The following is an 11,658-nucleotide window of genomic DNA, read 5'->3' on the forward strand; positions in this document are numbered from 1 at the left end:
TCAGAGGCGAGAGTGCTGCCCACTGAGCCACGGTTGACACTGAGCGAAATGTGAAGCAGGTCGGTCCGGAGCTGAAAGATTAAAGGCAGGTTTTTGGGGTCATGACCTGGCCTGTTCCGCCTGGGGAATAGGGGTCACGAACCCTTCAAGATCGTCCCTGGAGACTCCAGCAATTAAGGATTAATCACCAGGTCACCTCTGTGAGCAAAAACCAGGAGAAAAGTCAGAGATTAAGTTTTTAAACTTGTTTTGTACTTCTTTATACTGTAGGAGATTTTATTGTGTATAAAGTTATCAGGGGCCTAGATAGAGTGGATAGGAAGGACCTATTGCCCTTAGCAGTGAGGTGAATAACCAGGGGGCATAGATTTAAAGTAATTGGGGGGAGGTTTAGAGGGGATTTGAGGGGAAATTTCCTCACCCAGAGGGTGGTGGGGGTCTGGAACTCACGGCCTGAAAGGGTGGTAGAGGCAGAAACCCTCACCACATTTAAAAAGTACCTGGATGTGCACCTGAAGTGCCGTAACCTACAGGGCTACGGACCGAGAGCTGGAAAGTGGGATTAGGTTGGGTAGCTCTTTGTCGGCCGGCGCGGACATGATGGGCCGAAATGGCCTCTTTCCGTGCTGTAAATTTCTATGATTCTATATACGGCTAGACTTTTCACTTTGTTCTCCAGGGTCCAAAAAATGGGCGATGTTCCAGCCTTAGCGATGTTGCAGCCTTCATGATCGCTGGAACATCGCCCATCTTTTGGATCGTGATTTTCGGCTCGGCGATAGTCCAGCGATGTGAAATGGACGAAGCGATAGTCCAGTGCTGTCACATCGCCCAGCGATAGTCCAGCGATGGCGAAGGCAAAAGCTTCCCTAGCAACGGCCTTCTGCGCATACGCAAAATTTTTTTTTTGGTGGCCATGTTTTCCCGTGTCTCGGGAGGTCAGGGGTCATCCACACCTGCGCAGAAGGGGGAAGAGAGATCGAGAGAGGAGAGAGAGAGAGAGAGAGAGAGAGATAGAGATAGAGATAGAGAGAGAGAGAGGAGGAAGGAAGAGGCAGAGAGGTGAAAGAAAAGAGAGAGAGAGAGAGGGAGAAAGAAAGACAGAGAAATATGTCCAACAGCGATGAAAGTGGGAGAGATGTGGAGACGGGGAGGTAGAGGGCCAAACCCTTCTCCAAGGGGGAAACGAGGCGGAGGTGCACTCCTGCTCGGCCCAATTGACCGAGGGCGGGGGGTGGGGGCCTGGTGGGTACCGCAGGTTATGGGACGAGATAGCCGAGGTCGTCTTGTCTGCGTCCCACGAGCCCAGGGGTTCCAACCAACTCTTGTTGCATCAGCAAGAGTAAGCATGACTTTATACTTTAATGATGCACATTCTAAGTATAATAATCATTATAATGGTAATTCTCCTGGATTGAATGTAAGCTTGTTATTCTAACTTAGATAACATATACGAGCGTCGCTAAGAACTGCACAGGGCCATGAACCAGTGCCCGTTTTAAGTCTCTCTGGCTGCTGTTACTTACACAGGGACCCAGCATGGACTGGGGGAGAGCTGCCTTTGCTCACTGTCTGGCTTGGGACACTTTTGGACATCAGCTACTGTCATTGAATTGTGGGCACAGCCCCTATTAGCAGATAACGTTTGAAACTGTAGCATGTAAATGACATAACCTAGTCAAGTAGCTTATGCCATGCTCTATTCACGTTCACAGAGGAGGATATCTCATAATTGGGCTCAGCAGAGGTACACCGGGGGAGGCCCTGCTGTAATACAGACCCTCACCGACCTGGAGGAACGTGCTGCAGCACTAGTGGGGGCCCACAGTCGAGCGGTCACCACCCGTGGTGTTGCTGGACCGTCTCATGCGCCACGAGAGTAATGTGTCAAGCAGTGTAAGAGCTATGTGACATCATTGCATTCTCACATCATAGAAGAATGATGTCATATTATCATGCAGCCTCTGTGCGACTCTCTGCCTCGCTCAAATCGACAACATAAAAACATAAGAGCAGTGCATCTGACCATCTGCCCCCTTCTCTGTCCGCACCCCATAAACCCTCGTTCCCTTATCATTCGGTCGATATGCGACTGACCTAGCCTCCACAGCTCTCTGGCACAGTGAGTTCCACATAGAAACATAGAAAATAGGTGCAGGGGTAGGCCATTCGGCCCTTCGAGCCTGCACCACCATGATCACGGCTGATCATGCAACTTCAGTACCCCATTCCTGCTTTCTCTCCATACCCCTTGATCCCTTTCGCCATGAGGGCCACATCTAACCCCCTTTTGAATATATCCAACGAACTGGCCCCAACAACTTTCTGTGGTAGAGAATTCCACAGGCTCACCACTCTCTGAGTGAAGAAGTTTCTCCTCATCTCGGTCCTAAATGGCTTACCCCTTATCCTTAGACTGCGACCCCTGGTTCCGGACTTCCCCAACATCGGGAACATTCTTCCTGCATCTAGCCCGTCCAATCCTGTCAGAATTTTATATGTATTTATAGATGTACTGCCATAGATGCCACCATATGATGCATTAATATGTAATGTTTCTGTCACATTTATGGGATGACTGCTGTTCCTCCTACGTAAGCCAGCGTGGTGCAACAATGCTTTCTGCTCTAATAATCTCAATTGTGTCTTGCAGCTTTACCAGCTCCAGAGGTGCAACGGGAGGACAGATGCTCACATGGACCTGACCCACTGCCTGTGTCATCCACGGCGGGTGGTGAAGAGGAGGAGAGCACCGAGCCCAAGGAGGAGGAGGAATACCTGGAGACAGAGGAGGATGGCCCTTGCATCCCTCTGTCTGGGGGAGCCTGAGGCCACGATGGGGATTCCGACTGAGGAGTTACCGGAACCAAGCGGTTGGGGACACCAAGGCGCACATTGGTGCCGTCGCAGACCCCCACGGGTGGGGGGGGGGGGTAAGGGCCCCCCCCCAGGGTCAGCGGCTTGAGCAAAGGCCTACCCTGGACCACCGCGTGGAGCGCCTGGCACGACTTTGCGAGGAGTCTGTCGCGATCCAGCGCGAGCAGTTCCAGGTGCTTGTGGGGTTCACGCAGGAATTCTCCCGGGGTGTCTGCTCGCCAAGCGGAAGTGACGAGGCACATGATCCTGGAGAGGCGTGGAAATCCCCGCCTCCAACCATGCCATGCGGCATGCGATCTTGGGGGTACACGGTGCTGCACCCCGAGCTCCCGTGACCACAAGCACCGGCACAAGGCGGGTCAGGAGGCTGCACCACCTCCTGACTCGGAAGGCGATTCCTCTGTTTTGTCTTCCCCTCCAACAGCCCCCCAACAGGCGATTGTCCCAGCATGTCCCCCACCATGGCAGGGAAGTCTTGCCATCGCCCACTGCACATCAGCTTCACAGCAGTACCCGGGGACCAAAACAGGGGGGGGGGTACTGACACGGGGGGGGGGGTGAGGTACTGACACAGGGGGGGGTGAGGTACTGACACGGGGGGGGGAGAGGTAACGACACGGGGGGGGGGGTGAGGTAATGACACGGGGGGGGGGGTGAGGTACTGACACGGGGGGGGGGGGTAATGACACGGGGGGGGTGAGGTAATGACACGGGGGGGGGTGAGGTAATGACACGGGGGGGGGGGTAACGACACGGGGGGAGGGTGAGGTAACGACACGGGGGGGTGAGGTAACGACACGGGGGGGGGTGAGGTAACGACATGGGGGGGGAGTGAGGTAATGACACGGGGGGGGGTAATGACACGGGGGGGGTGAGGTAATAACACGGGGGGGAGAGTGAGGTAACGACACGGGGGGGGGTGAGGTAATGACACGGGGGGGGGTGAGGTAATGACACGGGGGGGGAGGTGAGGTAATGACACGGGGGGGGGTGAGGTAATAACACGGGGGGGGGTGAGGTAATGACACGGGGGGGGGTGAGGTAATGACACGGGGGGGGGGTGAGGTAACGACACGGGGGGGGTGAGGTAATGACACGGGGGGGGGGTGAGGTAATGACACGGGGGGGGGGGTGAGGTAACGACACGGGGGGGTGAGGTAATGACACGGGGGGGGGGGTGAGGTAACGACACGGGGGGGGGGGTGAGGTAACGGCACGGGGGGGTGAGATAATGACACGGGGGGGGGTGAGGTAACGGCACGGGGGGGTGCAGGATCTGGAGGAAAATGTGGCTGTAGGTAGGGAGGGGGTGCTCACTTTTTAATATTGTTCCCATTGTTCACATTTATTGTTGGGGTTGTCGTTGTGGGGGTGAGGGGTTGGGTTTTGGTGTTTGTAATTGAAAAATTACGTTCAAAAGTTGTCATTTTATTAAAACCATTTTATTTCACTTTACAATTGTTGTGCAACGTTAGCTAAAATAAAACATCAGTGCAACTGTTGTTAAACAATGTCCAGGCTAGACCAAGTAAGTATAAAACGTCACTTATTTATATAAATGTAAGAAAACGTCTAATTGTGAGTGTATCTATCTTAAAAAGGCCCTTAAATAATTCACAAACTATCTAAGCCCCTGTTTAAGGGGTCTCCCGTCTTCCTCCGACGTTCAAAATGGCGTCCGTAGTTCCGAGGTCTGTGTGGAAGGCCAGGCAATAGCAACTATTCTCCAGCGATGTTGTCGGTGAGCGATCAGCCCGGGGGTGTGCCGGCGATGTGCTGAAAGTTGGGCTGGGCGACGTGTGGGCGATCGCCTCGGCGATGTGAGCCGAAAGTTGTGCTGGGCGCGATGTGTCGGCAATAATCTCGCCCATCTGTCCAACTTTCCATTTTCGGGTGATATATGGGCCCAGCGATGTGAAGTGGAAAGTCTAGCCCCCACCCCCCCACCGATTCTTGCAATTTAGTTACACTGTGTTCGCTGCTCACCATGTAGTCTCCTCTACATTAGGGGAGACCAAACGCAGATTGGGGTGACCGCTTTGCGAAACACCTCCATTCAGTCCGTAAGCGTGACCGCGAGCTTCCGGTCGCCTGTCACTTTAATTCCCCTCTCCCTCACCCACTCTGCCCCTATTTGTTTCAGATGGCAGCTGTCAATCATACAGTCATAGAAATTTACAGCACAGAAGGAGGCCATTCGGCCCATCATTTCTGAGCCGGCCGACAAAGAGCTACCCAGCCTAATCCCACTTTCCAGCTCTCGGTCCGTAGCCCTGTGGGTTACGGCACTTCAGGTGCACATCCAGGTACTTTTTAAATGTGGTGAGGGTTTCTGCCTCTACCACCCTTTCAGGCAGTGAGTTCCAGACCCCCACCACCCTCTGGGTGAAGACAGTTCCCCTCAAATCCCCTCTAAACCTCCCCCCAATTACTATAAATCTATGCTCGCTGGTTGTTGACCCCTCTGCTAAGGGAAACAGGTCTTTCCTATCCACTCTATCCAGGCCCTCATAATTTTATACACCTCAATTGGGTCTCCCCTCAGCCTCCAAAGAAAACAACTCCAGCCTATCTAATCTTTCTTCATAACTGTCTATGATTCTGCCATTCCCATTTACACCCTATCTAGACTCATCTTTAGTTTCTTAACTTGTCCCATTACAATCTCCTCTCGCCTCGCCCCATCGTCCCTTTTGCCAATTAATCTCTCCTGCCCTCCACCCCATCACGGACCTCCTCTTTTGCTCTCTCCTCCCCTCCCCCCTTTCTCTGCCCCCGCACTTGTTTCTAAATTGTTAAATCTCGAACATCCTCCATGAAGGGTCACCGACCAGAATCGTTGACTCTGTTTCTCTCTCTCTCTCTCTGCAGATGTCTGAGTGTTTGGACTTGAACCCACGACCTACTGACTCAGGGGCGAGTGTGCTGCCCACTGAGCCACGGCTGGCACAAGGAAGGAGATGGGTCTCTGATCTGGACCACTCCCATCAAGCAGCCCAGCTTCGAGGCTGAGATAGGGCACTCACTGAGATCAAACAGAAATACATGGGGCCTGATACCAAATTATTCCCCATGCCCCAACATGAATAATATCTGGAGAATAAGTGGCTAATCATGGATTTTAGCAAATTGACACCTCTTGAGTATAAGATTACTTCAAGATAGACAATGGTTATGATTGAATTATAATTGAGTTCATTAATGTCATTAGATTAAAGGTTTGAATCTTTCCATATCTTTCATTATTCATTTTATACCTTCTATCTTAAAAGGGCTACACGGTGCTGGCAAATATCTTGTGAGAACTATGTTTTTAACAGAAGCTGTTTGTTAGTGTCAGCTGTGCCTCAATCGGTATCTCTCTCTTTCCTTTGAGTCAGAAGGTTGTGGGTTCAAGTCCCACCCCAGGAACTTGAGCACATAAATCTAGGCTGACACTCCGGTGCAGTACTGAGGGAGCGCTGCACTGTCGGAGGGGCAGTACTGAGGGAGTGCCGCACTGTCGGAGGGGCAGTACTGAGGGAGCCCCGCACTGTCGGAGGGGCAGTACTGAGGTAGCCCCGCACTGTCGGTGGGGCAGTACTGAGGGAGCGCCACACTGTCGGAGGGGCAGTACTGAGGGAGTGCCGCACTGTCGGAGGGGCAGTACTGAGGGAGCTCCGCACTGTCGGAGGGGCAGTGCTGAGGGAGCCCCGCACTGTCGGAGGGGCAGTGCTGAGGGAGCCCCGCACTGTCGGAAGGGCAGTACTGAGGGAGCCCCACACTGTCGGAGGGGCAGTACTGAGGGAGTGCCGCACTGTCGGAGGGGCAGTGCTGAGGGAGCCCCGCACTGTCGGAAGGGCAGTGCTGAGGGAGCCCCGCACTGTCGGAGGGGCAGTGCTGAGGGAGCCCCACACTGTCGGAGGGGCAGTACTGAGGGAGCGCCGCACTGTCGGAGGGGCAGTTTTTTGAATGAGGCATTAAACTGAGTCCCCGTCTGCTCTCTCAGGTGAATGTAAAAGATCCCGTGGGACTGTTTGAGGAAGAGCAGGGGAGTTCTCCCCGGTGTCCTGGGGCCAATATTTATCCATCAATCAACATCACTAAAACAATATCTCATCATTTATTTCACTGCTGTATGTGGGAGCTTGCTGTGCGCAAATTGGCTGCTGCGTTTCCAACATTACAACAATGACCACACTCCAAAAAGTGCTTCATTGGCTGTAAAGTGCTTTTGGACATCCTGAAGTCGTGAAAGACGCTATATAAATGCAATTATTTTCTTTTAACTTTTCAGTCAACATATGAATTATATAGTTAGCTCGCTGCTGGTTGGTAGACCTGACTGCACAAAATGGCTGCCACACTCACCTGCATAACTACTTGAAACATATAAGATTCTGAGGGGGCTTGACAGGGTAGATGCAGGGAGGATGTTTCCCCCGAGCTGGGGAGTCTAGAACCAGGGGTCACAGTCTCAGGATAAGGGGTCGGCCATTTAGGACTGAGATGAGGAGAAATTTCTTCACTCAGAGGGTGGTGAATCTTTGGAATTCTCTGCCCCAGAGGGATGTGGAGTCTCAGTCTCTGAGTATGTTCAAGGCTGAGATCGCTAGATTTTTGGAGTCTAGGGAATAGAGGGATATGGGGATAGTGCAGGAAAGTGGAGTTGAGGTCGAAGATCAGCCATGGTCATATTCGGAGCAGGCTCGAGGGGCTGTGTGGCCCACTCCTGCTCCCAATGTTTTTGTTCTTAAAACAACAGAGACTGCACTTCAAAGTAGTTCATTATACGTAACATAGAAACATAGAAACAGAAACATAGAAATTAGGTGCAGGAGTAGGCCATTCGGCCCTTCGAGCCTGCACCACCATTCAATATGATCATGGCTGATCATGCAACTTCAGTACCCCATTCCTGCTTTCTCTCCATACCCCTTGATCCCTTTAGCCGTAAGGGCCACATCTAACTCCCTTTTGAATATATCTAACGAACTGGCCTCAACAACTTTCTGTGGTAGAGAATTCCACAGGTTCACCACTCCCTGGGTGAAGAAGTTTCTTCTCATCTCGGTCCTAAATGGCTTACCCCTTATCCTTAGACTGTGACCCCTGGTTCTGGACTTCCCCAACATCGGGAACATTCTTCCTGCATCTAATTTGTCCAATCCCGTCAGAATTTTATATGTTTCTATGAGATCCCCTCTCATTCTTCTAAACTCCAGTGAATATAAGCCTAGCCGATCCAGTCTTTCTTCATATGTCAGTTCTGCCATCCCGGGAATCAGTCTGGTGAAGCACATTGAGCTGTTTCTGTTAGGCACCCCATAAATATGAGTTCTTTCTTTACATCTGAATCTTGACTTCCTCGTTTTTAGCATGTGTCTCATGGGATTTGAAGTCTGTTCTGTAGTGGAACACTTTGCCTGGACTGACTTTGTCAATTCCCGTCACCACTTTGAAAATGTTGCCACCTTGAAGTCTCTTTTTCCAAAGCATGTATCACTTCGATAATTTTTTCAGGACTCAAGGTTCCTATCTGGAGTCAACTCGATTGTCCACATGTGCACCTTCTGAAAGACAATAACGTCCCTCAAATTACTAGCGGCTCGGGTGACATGTATGCACCATGAGAAGGAATCCAGGCCCCTCACTCAGATTACTGCCAGCCCAGTAGGCTTTATTTAATTCATTAGGCCCCAGTTTAATACTCTGCCCCGAGTCAGACCTGAATGGTTAGCCTTCAATCACTCAGGACTGTGGCAGAAACAGACATGGGTTGCTCGACTACACGTTAGTGAAGAGGTCAGTCACGACCAACAGATAGAGGGTGAGTAGAACTAATTCAGATTTTTATCTCTTTCTCCATGACAGGATATTACCTGGGACATCCATATTTTCAGGCAAATATTTGAACACCGTGAGCGCTTATATACATAAGAACATAAGAACATAAGAATTAGGGACAGGAGTAGGCCATCTAGCCCCTTGAGCCTGCTCCGCCATTCAACAAGATCATGGCTGATCTGGCCGTGGACTCAGCTCCACTTACCCGCCCGCTCCCTATAACCCTTAATTCCCTTATTGGTTAAAAATCTATCTATCTGTGATTTGAATACATTCAATAAGCTAGCCTCAACTGCTTCCCTGGGCAGAGAATTCCACAGATTCACAACCCTCTGGCAGAAGAAATTCCTTCTCAACTCGGTTTTAAATTGGCTCCCCTGTATTTTGAGGCTGTGCCCCCTAGTTCTAGTCTCCCCGACCAGTGGAAATAACCTCTCTGCCTCTATCTTGTCTATCCCTTTCATTATTTTAAATGTTTCTATAAGATCACCCCTCATCCTTCTGAACTCGAACGAGTAAAGACCCAGTCTACTCAATCTATCATCATAAGGTAACCCCCTCATCTCCGGAATCAGCCTCGTGAATCGTCTCTGTACCCCCTCCAAAGCCAGTATATCCTTCCTTAAGTAAGGTGACCAAAACTGCACATAGTACTCACCAATACCCTGTACAGTTGCAGCAGGACCTCCCTGCTTTTTTACTCCATCCCTCTCGCAATGAAGGCCAACATTCCATTCACCTTCCTGATTACCTGCTGCACCTGAAAACTAACTTTTTGGGATTTCATGCACAAGGACCCCCAGGTCCCTCTGCACTTCAGCATGTTGTAATTTCTCCCCATTCAAATAATATTCCCTTTTACTGTTTTTTTTCCAAGGTGGATGACCTCACATTTTCCGACATTGTATTCCATCTGCCAAACCTTAGCCCATTCGCTTAACCTATCTAAATCTCTTTGCAGCCTCTCTGTGTCCTCTACACAACCCGCTTTCCCACTAATCTTAGTGTCATCTGCAAATTTTGTTACACTACACTCTGTCCCCTCTTCCAGGTCATCTATGTATATTGTAAACAGTTGTGGTCCCAGCACCGATCCCTGTGGCACACCACTAACCACTGATTTCCAACCCGAAAAGGACCCATTTATCCCGACTCTCTGCTTTCTGTTAGCCAGCCAATTCTCGATCCATGTTAATACATTTCCTCTGACTCCACGTACCTTTATCTTCTGCAGTAACCTTTTGTGTGGCACCTTATTGAAAGCCTTTTGGAAATCTAAATACACCACATCCATCCGTACACCTCTATCCACCATGCTCATTATATCCTCAAAGAATTCCAGTAAATTAGTTAAACATGATTTCCCCTTCATGAATCCATGCTGCGTCTGCTTGATTGCACTATTCCTATATATTGAGGGAATCAAGGGATATGAGGATAGTGCAGGAAAGTGGAATTGAGGTAGAAGATCAGCCATGATCTTATTGAATGGCGGAGCAGGCTCGAGGGGCCAAATGGCCGACTCCTGCTCCTAATTCTTATGTCCTTATGTGCAGACAGATGTCAACATTCTAGGGCCCAAGGTACCAGGACTGCAACCACAATCGAGACAACCCAGGGAGTGGCTTTGACATATTTTTGTTTCTTTTCCTCAGTTGTACAGAGGACTAGAGGTTTGGTAAAGTCTTCAAAAGAAAGATTGAATACAAAAGTGTGTTTCACGTGGACAGCAATAACGAAGAGAATGACAAAAAGCAGCATAATAAAATAGGCATATAATAAAATATCATAAAACTTTGGTGACCAAGTTTGCTGTGGGCAGGGCAGCCATGTTTGATGTGGGCAGGGCAGCCATGTTTGATGTGGGCAGGGCAGTCACACTTGCTTTGGTCAGGGCAATCATATTTACTGTGGGCTGGGCAGCCATGTTGGATGTGGGCAGGGCAGCCATGTTTGATGTGGGCAGGGCAGCCATGTTGGATGTGGGCAGGGCAGTCACACTTGCTTTGGTCAGGGCAATCATATTTACTTTGGGCTGGGCAGCCATGTTGGATGTGGGCAGGGCAGGCATGCTTGATGTGGGCAGGGCAGTCACCTTTACCTCGATAGGTATTTGACCCGAGCTACAGTTACGTAGGATGCATCAGGGAAATTATGGGATGATGTGATGGTACCTTTATTAAAAATCTAATATTCTACTAGTGTCACTGAGAATTCCGCAGTCTATGTGAAAAATAAATGATTTATATGAGCAAATGTAATGCTTGATGGGCAACAGCAAACAGTGATATTGCAGAATTAATTTTAAAGTGGAATTGTGTTCACCTGAGTAGGCACATAATCCCATGTGTTAGAACAGAACAGATACCTCCACACTTGCCAATGTCTCTCAGTCTTCCCTTGTTACCACAGCTGTCGGTAATCTGCAAATGCTCTTGGTATGGAATATTCAGTTGTAAATAGGATGAGCATCTCTTGCCCATTCTGCAGCTAGGTAGAATCATAGAATCATACAAAATATCCAGCACAGGTGGAGGCCATTCGTCCCATCGTGTCCGCGCCGGCCGACAAAGAGCTACCCAAGCTAATCCCACTTTCCCGCTCTCGGTCTGTAACCCTGTAGGTTACAACACTTCAGGTGCACATCCAAGTACTTTTTAAATGTGGTGAGGGTTTCTGCCTCTACCACCCTTTCAGGCAGTGAGTTCCAGACCCCCATCACCCTCTGGGTGAAAACATTTCCCCTCAAATCCCCTCTCAACCTCCCCCCAATTACTTTAAATTTAAGCCCCCTGGTTGTTGACCCCACTGCTAAGGGAAATAGGTCCTTCCTATCCACTCTATCCAGGCCCCTCATCATTTTATATATCATCATCATCATAGGCAGTCCCTCGGAATCGAGGAGGACTTGCTTCCACTACTAAAGTGAGTTCTTTGATGGCTGAACAGTCCAAT

Source organism: Pristiophorus japonicus, chromosome 19 (assembly GCF_044704955.1).
Source record: "Pristiophorus japonicus isolate sPriJap1 chromosome 19, sPriJap1.hap1, whole genome shotgun sequence".
Classification (NCBI taxonomy): Eukaryota; Metazoa; Chordata; class Chondrichthyes; family Pristiophoridae; genus Pristiophorus; species Pristiophorus japonicus.